This window comes from Perognathus longimembris, chromosome 2 (genome assembly GCF_023159225.1).
Source record: "Perognathus longimembris pacificus isolate PPM17 chromosome 2, ASM2315922v1, whole genome shotgun sequence".
In the NCBI taxonomy this organism is placed as follows: Eukaryota; Metazoa; Chordata; class Mammalia; order Rodentia; family Heteromyidae; genus Perognathus; species Perognathus longimembris.
In genome coordinates this window covers 6295503-6311386 of record NC_063162.1, presented here as the reverse complement: position 1 = coordinate 6311386, position 15884 = coordinate 6295503, and the positions used below count along the sequence as shown (strand labels likewise).

General features: G+C 53.0%; 1 protein-coding gene across 1 annotated transcript in view; it reads right to left on the bottom strand.

Annotated features, from left to right (window-relative positions):
• Positions 1-9973, bottom strand: part of Chst15 (carbohydrate sulfotransferase 15) — a 76455-nt gene extending 66482 nt beyond the window's left edge. The window contains exon 1 of the mRNA XM_048338071.1: positions 9952-9973. The gene's annotated coding sequence lies outside the window, so the exon portion shown is untranslated. The remainder of the gene's footprint in view (positions 1-9951) is intronic.
• Positions 9974-15884: the final 5911 nt, after the last annotated feature.

The following is a 15884-nucleotide window of genomic DNA, read 5'->3' as shown; positions in this document are numbered from 1 at the left end:
ATTATTCATAAGACCCAAAGTGTGCAGACAACAAATACCGACCAATGGACAAATGGAAAAATAAAGCAGTGGTCTACCCCGTATCACAGACCACTATGTGGTCTTAAGAAGGAATAGAGTACACACCCCACACCAGAGATAACCTCTGTTTATCCAGGCAAAGTGAAAGAAGCTAGTCACAGAAGACCACATATTGAAGTCTAAAATAGAGGAACTGAGTCAAGACTGAGAGAGCTGTACCGGCCTAGCGCTAGGGAGTGGAAGGGAACGAATGGGGAGGTGGGGTGTAACAGCTGAAGGGTAGGGAGTTTCTCTCTGAGGTGATGAAACAGTAAAATTGATTGTGGTAGTATGCACATATCTGCAATATTTTTTTTAAAAAATCATTGAATTGAATACTTTAATTATAGGGCAAGTGAATTAAACCTCACTAAAGCTGTTTCATTAGCCAGGCGTGGTAATTCACACCTCTAATCAGCCATGCAGGGGACAGAAGTAGGAGGACTGTGGTACGAGCCTGGTTCCGGGTAAAAACCTTGATACCTGATCTGAAAATAAAAATAATAGGCAAAAAAAGGCTGAGGTCGTGGCTCAAGTAGGACAGCACTTGCCAGGCAAGCATAAGGTCTTCGGTTCAAACCCCACTGCCACCAAAAAAGAAATGGATGGTCTGAATGGTTAGTTAAGGAAGGTCTGTTACAACATTTCCAAAATCAGTCATATGATGTGAGTGTGTACATATATATTTGTGAGTGTGTACATGTATATAGGTGTATCTGTGACAAATATGTGTATGTGTACAGGTCTGTATATGTATCATGCATATGTATGTACATGTGTTGTATATGTGTCTGTGTATGCATGTGAGTGTGTGTGTGTGTGTGTGTGTGTGTGTGTGTAGAAGCTGCCTGGTTCTGCAGCTTTCTGAACCATCCAAGGGGCTGTTCAGTGGGCAGGATTTCCTCCTGTAAACCAAAACCCTGCTAACTGCAGAGTGGGCAGGTCTGCAGTTTCCTATCGATCTGTTTCAGTTGTAACAGCTGAAAGCAAATTTATTTTCGACCACTCAGATGGCACTGAGGCTCATCTGCCTTTCGATGCCAAATTGTGTATGATGCAAAGGACATGTGGACTTTCAAATACCGATCAGGGAACAAATGGTTTTTGTTCAGACATTTCTTTCGAGAAGGTTCCACTCTCCAGCCCCGGCTCTCCACTCAGTACATCGCCCTTATCTAACTTCTACTAGAACTGCCATGCAGGGTATAAATAGCTTCTCAGGGTTAAGATGACAGGAAATGTCAGGCTGATACTGTTCTCATTCCTCTGCCGGCCCTCCAGCCCCTCCTTTGGCTTTGCTGATAACTTTCTCAGGTGAGTTTGGCACACCCCAGCATCAGGCAGCCACTTCCTGTCCCGTCCCCTCCAGGGCAATGAACTTCCACAACTGGGCACGTGCCATCACAGAACGAGGAAGGTCACAGCATTGTGGATCAGAGGAAGTAAGAACACAGGAAAGGGAATGATGTGTTTCCACCATCCAGCAACACCTAGAATATTCAAGAAGATGGGTCTTCTCAGGCCCTGCTCCTAAAGCCCCATAGAATGTGATCCAGGGGCAGAATGTTCCCTGGTTGGTCAAAGGAGCAAATAGGAAGTTGTGTGCTTGACAGTGGATGGCCCAGAGTGGGTCTTGAACGCAGGACCCTTGATTGTCCTTGCCCCAGACCACCACTCCCTTCACTTCCTCTGCCATGTGGGGCTTGGCATCCTGAAGAAGAGAAGGTTCCCAAGGATGCCAAATGCGCCCAAAGTCAGGCCCTGGGCCCTTTGAGATGGAGACGCACAAGGAACGGTGGAAGGATCCTGCCATGGCAAGGACTCCTGGTCCCCACCCACAGTGTTCAGTGGATGAAGAACTTCCCTGCCTGGGGGAAGGGCCACAGACAGGCTGGTTGGGAAGCATGGATCACTGAGGCCCCCTTCATTCCAGCCTCGTGGACAGCAGCAACTAAGGACCCCAGCTGGCGAGAGTCCCTCCATCCTGTGATAAGAGGGAATCTGCCCGGTGGAGGCCCAGCTGCAATCTGGGGTCTGCTTGAGGACCGGGCTGCCCTCTTGTGCGGCCAGCTGACCTCTGCATCTAGGCCAGGTTGGTTGGTTTGATTGGTTGGTTTTGTTTTGCTATTTTTTGAGAGGGGGACCTTGCTACACTGCTCGGTATGGTAGGAGTTCCCCCAGCTCATGCAACCTCCTACCTCAGCTTCCTGCCTAACTGGGACGACAGGCAGGTGCCACCACACCCCACTGACACAGAAGGTCTGGAGAAAGTCAAGAAATACCACCCAAATAGGACTACTCGGAATGAGGCCACATGAGGAAGAAGAGGAGACGGGCAGAGACTCTCGGAGCTCCCCTACTGCCCAGAGAAGGTCCCGAGGAGAAGCTCAATGCCATGAGTTCCCTCCCAGGCCCTAATCAACCAAGGAAGACCACCTGGGAGCAGAGAAGGACCCACCTGCTCTCCTGAAGGCTGGTCCAAAACAAGAGAAGAGCTCACCTGCTCTCCAGAGGGCTGCTCCAAAACACTATCACCTGGGAGCCACTAGCGGGCTAACCAGAGCATCCATATTCACCTCGCACCTGCTCCCTTTCCCGCCTGTGGTGCTCAGGATTCTGAGCTCTTGTCCTTTCTCTCGCTCCACTGACCTTCAACCATCCCACTCCTTCTTCCCATCTCTGGTTTTGTGGGACTCCCGTGTGCAGGTAATTAAATATGGCTTTCCTCTTGGTCATCTGTCTTGTGTCCATTTAATTTGTAATCCAGCCAGGAAATGCAGTAGGGCAGAGGGAAGACATTTTTCACCTGGCTACATTTTCTACCCATGGCCATCCCACAGAAAGCTTCAGGAATACTGTCCCTTGTCTGGCCCAGGTCCCCAGCAGCCCCTGGCCTCCTGCCCTGAGAACAAAGTAGGCCAGAAAAGCAAGTGAGTGTGTCACAGATCTGGGCTGTTCTCCTTAGGACAGCTGAAAAAGCTGCCCTGCTCCTCAGTTTCTGATGGGGGGAACACGAGAGAATTGCCCTCACAATTCAATAACAACCCAGCAGCGAGAACATCCTACTACTCCCTCCATCCGGCCACAGAAAAGTCCCCAACACCCGCTTTCCTCCACCTCTCCCCATAGCAACAGCACCTCTGAAATCAAGGGCCTGGTTCCAGGATACAGAGATCAGCCAGCAGCAGCCCGGCCCCAACCTGGGTGCCCAAACACGACAGGGCTGGACCATCCCACAGGGCTCCAGCTAAACTCCAGCTTGGGCGGAGCATCTGTGACTCAGCAGACAGAAGAAGGAGTAGTATAAGTAAGTGCTGGGAAACACCGCCTGTGCCCAAATTCCACAGGCCACCCCGCTTTCCTGAAACCCTGGAGATTCCTATGTGCATGAAGCAAAGGCGAGTGTGTGTGTGTGTGTGTGTGTGTGTGTGTGTGTGTGTTTGGAAGGCTCTTTATATAAACAGGTTCACAAATCAGAGGAAAAGAATCCTCTGTAGGCCAATAGTCTGATTTGGGGTTTAGAAAATTGTGGTGGCTAAAAATACACACCAGGACATACTTTATATTTTTAATGCAAATATTTACATTCCAAACAAAGGAGCTATTTATTCCAGCTATAGGAGCTGCTAACCGCCCCACCTCCTGCCCGAGGAGATAGATGACTCTTGCTTATGTTCCTGCAACGCCAACCAACTTTCCATCACATTTCCCCCCCAAACTCTCAAGATGAACAAGGAAAAAAGAAAAAGCTGTGGTTACTACCTTTTAATAGCCCCAAAACCTGACGCCAAGCTTCCTGGCTCGGGACTTCTTTGCAGGTTCAATGGCAAACGTCAACACTCCAGTGGCAGGCTACCAAAATCAGAATTCCTTGCTGTGTTCTGAGTGCATAACAGAATCTCTAGGAGACATCAGCCCCTGGGAGGGTCATTTTTAGGGCAAAAGATGATTGTAATCTGTGCATGAATTCAACAAATGGCAGCAACTGGAAACTAGGAGTGGCTCCAGTGGCGCAAATGTGTCACGAGTCTCAGACATTCCCTTTGCTACCAAGGGGCCTGCCAGGCTAGGCAAGCAGACTGCACCCAGGAAAATGGACCCCCCGTGCCATGAACATGTGGACAGCATCAAGGAGGAGCAATGCAACAGAGTAGAGCTGCAGAAGTTCACAGAAGGAAGATCACACTTGGACGGGGCCATGAGGCATGCATGAGAGATGAGCAGCGTTAACTAGCCAGGTTTCTACAAGGCAGCAGTATGGTGGTGGGAGTGTACATAATGGAGGATCAACACAGGTTAGCACTGGAGCTCCCCATATCCAGGACTGGAGACCTGAACACAGCCATGTCCAGGCTCGCCAGGAGAATACAGTGTAAAGACCAGAGATCTCTACCCCGCGGAAGTGCAGCCCACTATTGGGTATGGTGGTGCCCACTTGTAGTCTCAAGACTAGGAAGGCTGAGGCTGAGAAGGGAAGGAGAGGAGGGGGAGGGTATGGGAGGAGGGAGAAGGAACAGGAGGTCTGAGGGGGAGAAGGAGGAGGAGAAGATGCTGATGATCCCAAAGCAGATGAAGTCACAGAATGAGCATGCTATGCTCAGGACGGAGCCAAGATTCAAGTGTACCCTAAAGTGTTCTCCTTCTAACACTCAATCGCTCAACAAGGTAGAGATTATGGACTCCACTTCATAGATGAGGAAACTGAGGCACAAGATGAGGACACTTGTCCAGGAGAGACTCGCAGCAGGACTTGAACTGTTGTGAGTGTCGAGCCCAGGCTCTGTGAGTGGCGTAGGCCGATGTTCTATGCACACTCCAACCCCTTTGATACAAGAACATCACACCCTGGCTCCCAATATTCACTGACCAGAGCATGAAGATTGGCTGTTCTTCCCCCCACCAGCAGAAAAGGCTCACCAGCATGGGAAAGGGCAGCCAGGCTGTCCAGCCCTGTCAACCAACACTGAGAACCAGGAGCACGTCTTACACTTTCTCCAACCTTTCACACTAGAAAAGCCAGGCTTGGGCCTCTTGGCAAAGCTACCCTGGATTGGTCTCAGAGCCACAGACATTCAGAGAAGAACCCCAACCTGGTCTGTCTTCCTCCTTAAAGCCACCCCACTCTCTGTGACCCCCCCCCCCCCAGGGAGCAAAACCGCCAGGCAAGTGGATATTCCATTTCCAGAGAAAATGTTAAAAACACCAGGCCCCACCACAGGGTAGGAAATACCTAATTGTGCCTGGCCTGTATCTAATTATTTGTCCATGTAGGGGTATTTTCCAGGCACCTGGGTGGCTAGGCTGACTGCTTCAATACTTCTACCACGAACACAATTCTGGAAAGCGTCCAAGTTTCCATTATAATGATACCCTCTGCTTTTCAGGATCTGCCAGGCCCAGAAACCTGAAAGGCCTGGACCAGGATGAGTGCTAGAAATGCCAAGGGACACCAAGTGCCTGTCCTGGGCTACAGGCCTCCCCGCTCATCCCCCAAGGACCCTTTTATGCTTAAGGCAGGTGTTCGGCATAGGACATCCAATGGGGAGCCACGGCAGCATCTTCCCACCCGATAGAAACGAGTCCACAGCCCACCCACCAGGCTGAAAGGGGTAGATGCTGACCCCATTGCTCCCAGGCAGTTGAAGACACGGAGACCAGACAGGTAAAGCAACCAGATGGGGGAAACTTGGCTCGAATGCAAAGAAACCAGGGGCTCCTCCTGTCCTTGATTTCTAAGACAGAGATCACCCCCGCCCCAAGAAATCCAGATGCATACAGTAAATTAAGATTGCCATGCAACTTCAGAGGACTCAGACAGATCCTCCACCCTTGGTTGTAACCTCTAGGACTAAAGAACACCACGAGAGCTGGTGTTTACTGAGTGTTTACTGTCTACCAGGCACCGTGCCAAGCACCTGGCAGGGCTGAGCTGGTTTCTAGGATGCAGGGTGAGCGGGGTGAAGTGGTCCCAGGGTACTCCAATCCCCAAGTCACTCCGCGGCTTGCACTGCACCTTGCCAAGGCCCCTGGAAGACGCCGGTCAGCAGCATTAGGTAATTCCGACTTGCACAAGCTCTACCTCCCACTGACCTGGGCTGTGTGTGCTGACTTTCCCGGCCAGGGCCACACCTTCAGGGGATGCATGGATGCTGCTGACGCTGCTGCCGGCTGCTCCGGAAGACAGACGCGGGGATCTCCGGTCCACCACACCCTAGCGAATGCTGTAAAAATGGAAACCGGGAGCCCACTTCCCACCTGCCCTACTTCCCCACTTGGTGATTCAGCCAGCCTTCTCCTTCTGGAATCACCCTTGTTATGCTCCCTCCCTCCCACCCCTACCCTTGAGCCTGCCTCCTGAATCGCTGGGTGGGCAAAATCTTGGGAGCAGGGGCAAACGTCTAGCAGCCCCCTGGTCCCCTAAGAGAGACAAAAGGATATACCTGTGGGACTTGCCTGGCTTAAGGCCAGACACCGCTGATGACTGCTATTAGGGTCAACTGCCTTCTTGCCCAACTCTTTCCAGAAAATTCTATGGGTGTTCAGAGCAACCCCAAAGCCTTTGCTTTTCTTCTTGGAAATTTAGGCTGGAGATAGTAAGTATTCCACCAGCTTTAGGACTCCCTTCCCACTGTGCAGACACAAGTCTTCATATATGCAGCATTTTGTTCTGGTGTTTTATTTTAAAGGAGAGCCTGTCTCACAAACAAAGCAAACTCAGATAATTCAGGACAATAAAGAAATACACTGCACACATTGGAACACTTTCTGAATATTTAGCCAACTAAATGCAAACAAGATTTCTTTATTCCCAGCCTGGGAACAGTTACTCTTTGAAGTAACTTAGTATCATACCTGAACCTCCCAGTTTACAGACCCAGAGAGGCAGGCTGCATTATTCTCAACAGTGATTGGCTAGTCACGTCTCACTCACACACTGCTAAAGACACATCCTCTGAGAGATGGCTCAGATATGACACTCCCAAGCTTCTAAAAACAGAGTCTGCTTTTCGAATTTAAGACAAACTCTTCTCTCGTACAAATGGGCTGTGAACGGCATCTCAGAAACCAGGGGCTTGCTGAGGTCTGGGTGGGTAAGGGGACAGGGTTAGGATATGACGACAGGGCAAGTGACAGCTACCAGCTCTGGGGAGTGTCCACTCATCTGGACGTTTCTAAGAGGTGCTAGCACAGTCATCATATGGCACCATGCCACTCCATGTCCTGAGCCTCTACGGGAAAGGGAGGCTACTCTGCACCCCTTCCCACCTCACACATCAGATTCGCACATCTGTCCCTGCCCCCTGCTTTGCTCTAGCCTCCTTCCTAGGTATAACCGCAGGTTAGGCCTCATTTGTCTTGTGTGGTACTGGAGTTCTTGCTCTGTCCTGTGAGCGCTGGGACTCTGTCTTAACCCCCCCTTCTCCTAGAGGCTCAAGTTTGAGAGCTATTTGGTATATAAAGTTATATGAGAAGTTTTAGACAGTCTCACTGTCTATACTACAGAGTTCATGGATTGGCTTCTAATGCAAAATACACAGGACACAGGAGCACAGACAGGAGCTTAGCAGGTCTCGTTGCCAGACCCACCCCAGGCCAAACAGCAGTCATCAATTCTCAGTACATAACGCAAATCACCCTTTCTCCCCTCCCTGTGACATCCTCCCTGCTATATAAACACAATACGCACAACGCAGAGCAAAGTGTCAAGGGTCAGACTCCCGGAAGGTACTCACTCTACTCCTCCACAGGTACTTCTCAAATTCGAGAACTGACTTGAAATTAACAAGCCATGTCAACTTTACTTTTACCCAACCAGCAAAGGCTGACCCCTCCCAACCTGCCCTGGTAGGCACCTCCTAAAGGTTCAAGCCAACCGGGCTCCCAGGAGCCCGCTATTTAACTCAGGGTTATTCTCCTTCTACAGGCACCAGGTGAGCAGAGCCTGCTTGCCATCCGCCCAGCCTTCCCCGCCAGCCTGGCTTCTGCCTGCTGCCAAAACTAACCTCTTTCTCAGGCATGCGGAAATGACACCCCTCCCCCCACACCTGGAAGGTGCTGTCCAGGAGCAGCAGCAACAAGGAGAGGGAAAGGTATGGAAGGACACAGATAGGCGGAGAGCGGCCATGGCACTAGGCCCCCTGGTCAGGAGAGTGGTCCAGGCATTGCAACACTCTAATCGTCATAGAAAAGCAAGACCAGCCTCACTGTCAGCACACATCCAAGATGAAGGAATGCTATATACATGTGCCTGCTGCTGTCCTGAAATGCCCACAGGGAAAGACAAGGATATTGTTGAATCCCCTTAGGGGGAAGTGGAGCTGAGACAGAAACTGAAGGGCAAGCAGTCCACCTCTGGTTTGTTCCCTGTTAGAGCCACTCACTTCCTGACTCGGTTTTCCCAAAAAGGGATGAACTGCATTCATCCTGGAGATCACAAGGAAAAGTATCTTCCTCCCAATCTTTCATCAGTTTGAGGGGAGAAAAACTTGTTCTGTACAAACCACCTAATTAAGGCATTTTTATTGCCGTGCTGTTTTGAACAAAGCCCTACGATCTGGGTCTCTTCACTTATCAATCAGCCAATCAAATTTTAAAATCCCTACGGGGGCGAATTCTGGAAAGAAAGATCCTGGTTTTGCGAAGCAGCAAGGGGGGAGGGGGGTCACAGGAAAGCTCTAGGTGGAGAAAGGTGAGAGGGAAACTGAGCAAATTTCTAGGCCTCAGTTTCCTCCAGGCCCCAATTTCCCCAGGGGCTGCAGAAACCCTCAGCCTACTTCAGAAAGACATCCCCACCAGTCAGGAATTGGGGGGTGTGGGGGAGAGGTGCACTGGTGGCTACCCTAATCTGCAGAGTCAGAAATGGCAGCTGATTACAAGAGGGGCTCAAGGGCTGCCTTCAGCCCTTCCTTCGATCTCATTCATTGCAGAGGCTTTTCAACAGCCACAACTTCATTCCTGAAAACTCCGGATGACTAAACTTACCCAACGTGGACATGGAAAAGGAGCCCGGCTACCACGGAGCCTCGGTGCTGCCCTGGGTGCCGCTTACTGGAGGCGCCCACGTCCAGCCACCAGCAGCAGACAAACCCACCGAACGCCAGCCTTCCCTTCGGCGGCGACACCGGCTGCTCCCGCCGCGGCGCGGGGCAGGACGTGCAGGCAACGTGGTGCCCAAGACCTCGGAGGCCGCCGGGAATCCCGAGCCGGCACCGGCGCGCGCGCCCGGCCGCCCCGATCGCCCGCCCCGGAGCAGTCGGCAGGCTCGGCCGCCGCTCCTCATTCATTCCCCCCAAGGCCAGGCGCCCGGCGCCCCCGCGCCTCCACCGGCGATCCGGGGACCGGGGGCGGGGGGGGGGGGGAGCGGGGAGGCTCGGGCTCCCGCCCGCGCCACGATCCGCCCCCAGCCACCGCGTCCTCCCCGCCGGCGCACACACAGCCCAGCAGCGGGCTCGCAGCCCTTCGCGGTGGCCGGCGTCGCCCCCGCCGCCGGCCGGGCTCCCCCACGGCCTCGCCGCCAGCAGCCGGGCTTCCCGCCGCCTCGTCTCGCCGCGCCCAGGCTGGCGGGGGCGCCGCTCAGGAACGCCGGCCGCCCCGGAGCCCCCGCGCCCGGGGAGACGCGGCGCGCGGGTGGGGGGGGGGGGGGGCGGGAAGCAAAGGCCAGGAGCAAAAGTTGAGGTCGCCTGGGGTTCCGCCGCGCCCTCGTCCCCCCTCCCACCACCCCAGGTCGGTCTCCGCGACCCGCTCCCCAGGATTCGAGTCCCCAGGGCGTCGGCGCCTGGGGGTCCCCGTCGCCCCCCCCCCACCTCCCGCTTTCCCGCCCGGAGAGAGCGAGCGTCTGGAGCTGGGGGCTGGCGGCGGCTCCAGCCCCGGCCGAGCGCGGCGGACACCCACCTTCCTTCCCCGGGCAGCGCCTGGGAACTTCCCCGAAGTGCGCGGGAAGGGGACCCCCCCCCTCCCCGTCCTCCTCCACGGTCCCCGGGGCGCGATCCCACCGCCGCGGCTCCGTCCGTCCGTCCGTCCGTCCGCCCTCCGCCAGCCGCTCTCAGCCGGGCGGAGCGGGGGCCACCGCTTCCGACTCGCGGGGCGATTCTGCGGGACAAGCGGCGGGTGCGCGCCCCGCGGCGTGCGTGCTCCGCCGGCCTCCAGGCGGCCCACGGCGCCGCCACCGCGCCACCGCCCGGCCCGGGTCCCGGAGCTCCGGCCACCTTCCCCCCGGCCAGGGAGGGGGCGTGCGAGCCCCGCGCCGCGGCCGGCGGCCTTTCCCCAACGCGGAGCCCAGCCCGGAGCGCGGCCGGGACGGGCGGCCACGGGACGCCGCCCACTGGGGGTCGCAAGACGCCGCCGGGAGACGGCAGGCCGGGCGTGGGGCGGGGGGGGGGGGGGCGGTGTGGAGCGCGGGGCCCAAACCTGCCTGGGCTCGGCGCGCTCGCAAGTTCATTGTCTGCCGGGGCCGTCGCCGCCTCCGCCCGCCGCCGGAACGGCCGCGGGAAGCGAGGCTGCGCGCAGCCTCCGCCGCCCGGACCCCGACTCCCCGGCCCGAACCCGCACAGCCCAGCCCGGAACCGCACCTCCGCCCGCCGCTTCGCAGAACCCCCTCCCAGCACCCGCCCCCCCCCCCCAACTCCTACCTGAAAAGCCCGACGCCGGCCGGCCGGCCGGCCCGGAAGCCTCCGCAGCCCCGGCTTCCGCGGGAGCGCGCTCAGCCCCGCGCCCCGCGCCCCGCGCCCCGCGCCCGGCGCCCGGCATCCAGGGCGCGTCAACCTGACTCCCCGAGCGCCGGGAGGAAAAGTTTGGGAGTGACGTGCAGATGGCGAAGGCAGCCTCGCCGCGGAGCCCGCCCCCGCCCCGGGCGGCGCTGACACCCCGCGGCGCGAGTCTGGAACGTGCGCGGCGGCGGGCGGGCGGGTGGGCGTGTGCGCCGAGCGCGGGGCTGGGTCCCCGCCCCGTCCCCCGGCGAGTCAACACGGCCGGTGCGACGCCCCGATTCCCCAGCGGCGAACCCCGGGCCCCCCACGTCTGGCAGTGACACCCCCACCCCCGCCACCACGCGCCCGGAGACGTTTTTTAAGGAACTTGGCGGTCTGGAAACAGCCCATACATTGTTGGTATTCAAGGCCATGGCGCTGGTGGGTTCGGCGCCCCCTGTGGTATTTTCGCGTCCAGCGAAGGCTGGCCTGGCTCCTCGGCCCAGCGTGCTGGCTTCTTCGGGAAGTGAGGCTCCGCCGGACCCCAGGGCCACCCCAGCCGCCGGGGCCCCTCGGAGGACACGGGCTGCTCCATGGAGCCGCCTGGGCCGATCGGGGACCAGGAAGAGGCTCCGTGGGCTGCTGGGCTGAAGATGCCAATCAGATAATAGAAAGACACCTGAAACTGAAAAGTCAGGAGGAGGAAGGGAGCTTGTGACACCCAGCCTAATCCCCTGAAACCAAGTCCGAGGGACAGGAAAGATTCCTCAGGACTTAACCTCTCCGTGCTCATAGCTAGAACCAGAAAAAAAAAAGGTGCTTCCTAAACTGCACAGCGCCTGGCACGGTCGAGATTCCTGACAGTGCCTTTTCCGCTTCCTTCTAGCCCCCCAGAAGCTAAAACCACCCTGAGATCCTAAGCTTCCATTCTGCAACCATGGCAACTAATTCAGAAGTCAAAATCAGGATTATAACTGCAGATGGGGACCCGGGATGACAGGGGAATTCTTTAAACCACGTCTTGTTTCCCTACGAATAATGCCTCTTACATAAAAACCTGCGAGGAAAGATTAATGCAGCAATGAGACCAGCCTTCGAATCGCAGCCTAGATTGCTTTTTTTCCATGTAGACTCTGCTCGGTGATTTTGTTCCTTATTATTTTTTTTAAACAAAACCCCCCTTTTTTTTCCCCCTGAAAATACAATGAGCTGCTTTTTGCAGGGTTCACAATTCCCAATAGATGATGATGCCATTTTTCAAGGTCTTACACACATTGTGGCTTTAGGGCTTATTTATTAGCTCCCAAGAAAAGCCTGCCTTTCAGTGAGGTTTATATATGCGAGTAATTGCACCAGGAACACAGTGCAGGGTGCTGTTAAAGAGGGTGAGTCGTCCAGGCGTCTGCAAGGAAGGCCCTGGGCCAGGCAGCTGTCAGAGCAGAATGTGGAGCCGGTTTAAGCAAACACAGGGAAGGTTCGATGGAAACAGTAAGGAGGAAATTCCCTCCATAAGGGCATGAGGAACATTACCCCACGGCGACACATATAGGCCTGTCCTCTCCTCCGGCCGTGTGAACTCATGCCTGTTGAGGTGGCACAGGGCCCACCAGGATGACTTTCAAATACAGGTGTCAGAAATCACGGCTGATGTGGGACAAATTGTGTTTTCAGTAAAATCATGGTGCTGCTTTGATATGAGTCCCACGAGGGACTTTCCAAAGGCATTTGTACATGTGTCAGATCAAAATGATCGTCCCACCCTGTTAATTTAAAAAAAAAATCCTTGAATTGCACTTGGGCCTGTTATTCTAGAAAGCTCTGAGGACACCCAAATGTCAAGTGTGTGTGATGGTGGATATGTGAGTGGATGGACAGATGGATGTATGATCATGCCTCAACTCATGCTGCCAGAGCAATGGGTGATAACAAGGCAGATAATTTAAGAAAAACCAGTATACTGTCCCCCAAGTCCTGGGCCTCTATAATTATAGGTCTACAGTGCTTGAGTTCCAACTCTACTTCTGCCACCTACTAAGTCAGTAGCCGTGGGCAAGGCACATCTTTCTGAGCCTCCCATGATAGGCTGAATTACTGATCCCAGCTCTCCTTCCATGATAGTCACATTCGTTTGCTTCGTGTTCCCATAATAAAATAACTGAGGCTGAATCCACATTAGAGAAAAGAGGTTTCATGAAGCCGCTGTTGTAGAGGCTCAAGAACCAATCATGGTATTCTTATTGGAAAAAAAAAAATCCCAAAATAGGGGCTGGGAATGTGGCTTAGTGGTAGAGTGCTTACCTAGCATGCACAAAGCCCTGGGTTCTAGTCCTCAGCACCACATAAACAGAAAAAAAAAAAAAAAAGCTGGAAGTGGTGCTGTGGCTCAAGAGGTAGAATACTAGCCTTGAGCTAAAAGAAGCAGCCACGGACTGTGCTCAGGACCTGAGTCCAAGCTCCAGGACTGGCCAAAAAAAAAAAAAAGAAAAGAAATCCCAAAATAGTTGGGTGTAGCACAAGGCAAGAGACCCAGAGTGTTCAAAGCTGGGCTTGCTTCTTATGTTTCAGGGGTCCACTGTGATTAAAAAAAAAAAAAAAAAAAAAAAAAAAAGATGTTCCAGGTAACAGCTTCCCCTTTCAGCAAGACTCCAGTGTGAACTCCCATGGAACAGACCTGAGTTCTACTCCCAAGCTACAGCCAAGTCCCTGCCTACCCCTGTACTCAAAGGTGCTTCAGCTGACCTACAGACACATAGACGTGGGGGGAAAAATGCTGCTGCATTTCATTACCCTGCATTATTGTGACAGAAGCCAATTAATACATCTCCCCACCCCCATCAGGCCAATGGACAGATTAATGGCAAATATTTGAAACATACTAAGTATAATTCTTGGAACATAGTCAGAGCTCAAACTATTAGCAGTATCATTAGTAATCACTACTACCAAAAGTCATTTTGCAGGTAATAAGTCACATCATAAGTGTCAATGGATTAACTGGATACATGAACAATATGACCTGGATTTTATGAGAGGAATTCGAGGGTCATCTGGCTGCAATGTCTATCACCCCTTTATTGGAAATGTCACTATTAAGGTGTCGCATAGGAATAAGGATACCAATTCAAAAGAAACTGGGTAAGGCAGTTTATTTCTGCAGAAGGACATACTTGATAGGAAGCCAAACAAGCAAGCATGCGGGGTAGGCAATGTGCTCAGTTTTTAATCCCTAATGAAGTTACCATTCTTTGCTCTGATTGGTCACAACTTAGGTTCACAATCTTGCAATCTTTTTTTTGAAATGTATCTATTGTCAAAGTGATATTCAGAGGGGCTACAGTTTCATATGTAAGGCAGTGATTACGTTTCTTATCAAACTTGTTACCTCCTCCCTCGTTTTTCTCTCACCTCCCCCCTCCCCAATTCCCTCCTCTCATGAGTTGTACAGTTGGTCTACAGCATATTTTCTTGTAAGTATTGCTGTTGTATTGATTCACCTTTTACCCTTTGTCTCTCCATTTTGATATTTCCCTTCCCTTCCCTAGTTCTGACAGACGTATATGTAATACCCAGGGTACCAAATCGGTTTCAGTGACAACAGGGGTAAAACCATGGGGAAGAAAGACAAAAGAAAAAGGCATAATTTCACACAGTACATTGAAAGTAACAACAACAATGGTAAACCACTTATTTCCATAACTTGGAGTTCCTTTTCGCTTAGCATCATCTTATGTGTTCATATGTACTAACTATTGAACCACACAATCTTGCAATCTTATAACAGCATGTGGCTTAGCTAAAATAGCTTCCTGTAAGATGGCAGCTACCTTTAAAATGGCGGTGCTCATGTCAAGCAACTACATTGACAGAAAACATTCTAACTCCTACCCCCTGATTGTCCAGGTTGATTCCGCAGATCTGGCTGGCTGAGCAGGGAGCCCTTCCTCCTTCCTCCCTCCTGGAGCTGCATGCTCACTCAAGGAGACAACCTTCTAGGAAAGAAGACCATGCTTCAGGAGCTCCAATGAGCTGCCTTCCACTGCCAGAACCTCCAAATAAATACCCAAGACTGTGTAAGAGACAGTGAGAAGATCTCAGAAGACCAGAAGGCAGTGGCCCCACCAACCTCCTTACAATAACATCCAATCGTCCATTCATTCCGCAGATATTCTCTGTCCTACACTTGGGGCTGACTGCTGCAGCCACTTGAATGATTGTCAGTCCCTCCTAAGTGAAGAGTCTTACAAAGCCCCGCCCAGTGACAGGTAATCACCTACCCACACTACATCATTTGACCCTCAAAAAAGCCTTCAAGGTTACCACTGAACACCTCATTCTTCAGACCAGCACCCTGACACTCAGAAACCACCAAGAGTTAAAAAAAAAAAAAAAAAAAAAACACACAACCAAAGGCCACTCCATGCCATCAGCGTGCCCCCGGCGCCTGGGAATTCAAGTTAATGATGGCCACGAACATCCAGAGTGTGCAGAGGGACACACCCATGCCCCACGAACACGGGGGCTTAGTAAACACAAGACACGCAGGCCCAGGCGTCTTCTGCCACTGTAAAGGGGGCGCCTGGGTACATGGGGAACTCTGAAGCCATGGCACAGACTCCCAGATGCATCTTGGCAGGCCGAGCTTTGGATTCCTGCCTCCTCTGCTACCAGCCACGACCTGCCTCCTACCCTGTGACTTTGACAAATTTAGCCTGCTCGGTAACCTGAAGTGCATTTCAATTTCATAAATTTAGAAATACTCTGGTTAGGCGGATCCTTTCCACAGTAATGCATCCATTAAGTGCACTTTAAGCCAATTTTGGTATGCTAATCCATCACAAATCGACGTGAAATTTAGGTTCTTGTGAAAATTTCCTACACCCGATCCAAAACCTCTACAAGATTTAGGATAATAAGCAAGCAATTCCTTAAAGTGGCAGACTTGACTGCACCAAATCATCCACCCCTGTGACATCCATCCCTGTCACAGGAGAGCTGTCCAATGGGGTGCCCAGGGAAGGTTGGGAGGGGGGGAGTTGCTTGTTCCAAAAATGCTACAGCAGCTGTAAATTTCAGACCTCTTTCAAAGCATCAGGGTCACAGACCTATATGCCTAGATTCCCTGCCACTCGGACACAGCCT